General features: G+C 35.1%; 1 pseudogene; it reads left to right on the top strand.

Annotated features, from left to right (window-relative positions):
• Positions 1–955: 955 nt before the first annotated feature.
• LOC144225883 (mitochondrial import receptor subunit TOM7 homolog pseudogene) lies at positions 956–1122 on the top strand (annotated as a pseudogene).
• Positions 1123–2491: the final 1369 nt, after the last annotated feature.

The raw sequence follows: 2491 nt of genomic DNA, 5'->3' as shown, positions 1-2491 counted from the left end.
ATTAATTTGTGTCCTGCCACTTAATTATTACTTTTAGTAGTTTTGGTAGTCTTTAGGATTTTCTATGTGTAGTACAAAAATGATAGGATTTTAATCTGATTCATAATGTCATAATTTATCCAATTTCCCACAGGCTTTTTTTTTTTTTACTTTTTGTTTTGAAATAATATAGATTTATAGAAAGTTGTAAAACTATTACAAAAAGGGTCTTATTTAACCCTTACTTTCCCTCAGTGATAACATCTTATATAAAACCAGAAAACTGACATTGGTAAAATCCACAGATTTCACCAGTTTTACATGTAGTTATTTGTCTGTGTGTGTGTGTGTAGTTTTATCACTTATATAAATTCATGTAACCACACCATAATCAAGATGCAGTCTTTTTTGCATTACCACAAAGATCTTACCCCTGCCACCTCTTTATAGTGACACACACACCCTTATTCCACCATGCCTAAACCCTGGCAACCACTAATCTAGTCTCCATCTCTCTGTCATTTTGATAATGTTATAAAAATGGATAGATATGTCACCTTTGTGATTGGCTTTTTTTCACTCAGCATAATTCCCTGAGACCCATCCAAGTTGTTGCATGTATCAATAGTTGTTTCTTTTCTTTTCTCTTAAGTGAGCTCTATGCCCAATTTGGGGCTTGAACTCATGACCTTGAGATCAAGAGTCACAGGCTCCACCAACTGAGCCAGCCAGGCCTCCTGAGTTTCTTTCTTTTATTGCTAAGTAGTATTCCATGATCTGGATGGGTCACAATTTAACCATTTGTTCACTGAAGGACATTTAAATTGTTCCCATATTATGAAGAAAGCAGCTATGAACATTTGTGTACGTATTTTTGTGTAGACATGTTTTCATTTTTCTGGGATAAATGCCCAGGAGTGCTAGGTCATTTGGTAAGTATATGTTTAGCTTTATAGGAAACTGCCAGGCTGTTGCCATGGCGAAGCTGAGCAAAGAGGCCAAGCAGAGGCTGCATTAACTCTTCAAGGGTGGCCAATTTGCCACCCACTGGAATGTTCTTCATCTCATGATGTACCTGCGATTTAAGGAGGTGCAGATCCTGGAATGCCTGACCCAACCATTTTGAGCTTATTTAGGGGATAAGGAACTATTTGGTCATCTGGATGTGGAAGCAGTTAATGGACAGGAATAACATGGTGTGTGCTGTGGCTAAGAGAAAAAATGGGACTTCACTGAGATGATCATCAGTGGAATGGCACAGCTTTTCACAGATGCCTTTGTGGCGGTGCGCAGTATCTCTGTAATCTCTATTTACTTATGATAGATTGTATCAAAATCAATGTTAAAAATAACAACTTGCCAAACTGTATTCCAGAGGGGCTTTACTATTTAATATTCCCATCAGCAATGTATGAGAAATCTAGTTTCCCTGCATTCCTTACCAGAATTTGATAGTCACTATTATTATTTTTGTTGTTTTTACAGGTGTGTAATGACCTTATTGTGGTTGAATCTGTATTTCCTTAATAGCTTATGGTGTTGAACAAATGAAATATCCTCTTTGCTCAATGTGTGTGTTTGTGTCTTTTGCCCATGTTCTAATTGGATTGTCTTGAGTTTTGAGAGTTCTTTATATATCTGACATGAGTCATTTTCCAGATATGTGACTTGTAAATTAAGCATTTAACTTCTGGTGAAGTCCAATTTATCATTTTTTCTTTTTATGTATTGCTTTTGGTGTCATGTCTAAGATCTCTTCACCTAGCCCTAGGTCGTACTGAAGATTCTCACTTGTCTTCTAGAAGTTTTCTAGCTTTCTGTTTTAACTTTAAATCTATGATCCATTTTCAGTTCATTTTTGTATTGTGACTCTTCAGTAGAGATTCTTAGTTTTTATGGATGTACGGCTATTCCATGTTCGGCTATTCCAGTATTGTTTGTTGAAAAGACTATTCTTCATTGAATGCTCAAAAATTAGTTGGCCATACTTGTACTGGGTCTGTTCCAGGGACCTTTATTTTGTTCCATTTATCTACTTGTCTATCCCTCTACCATACTGTTTTAATGCAGCTCTTCAGTAAGTCAGGTAGAGTGATTCTTCTCACTTTATTCTTGTTTTTCAAGGTTGTCTTTGCTACTTATTTCTTCGCCTTTTCATATACATGTTGAAGAATGTCTATCTCAAAAAAAAAAAAAACCAACTTTCCAAAATTTTGATAGGAATTGCATTCAAATCACAGATCAATATGGGAAGAAATAGTATCTTTACCTATTGCTGAGTCTTCTAATCCAAGAACATGACGTTTCTCTATGTAGGTCTTTGATTTCTTTCATCCAGTGTTTTATAATTTTCAACATATAAATCTCACAGTGTTTTGTTAGATGTGTATATTTCATATCTCGAGTGATTATTTAGTACTTTTGTTTCAAATTTTTATTTCATGTATCTGTTGCTACTATGTAGAGTACAATTTTTGTATATTCATCTTGTAACCTACGACTTGAACTCCTT

This window comes from Crocuta crocuta, unplaced genomic scaffold (assembly GCF_008692635.1).
Source record: "Crocuta crocuta isolate KB4526 unplaced genomic scaffold, BGI_CrCroc_1.0 scaffold131, whole genome shotgun sequence".
Classification (NCBI taxonomy): Eukaryota; Metazoa; Chordata; class Mammalia; order Carnivora; family Hyaenidae; genus Crocuta; species Crocuta crocuta.
This window is presented reverse-complemented; position numbering and strand designations above follow the sequence as displayed.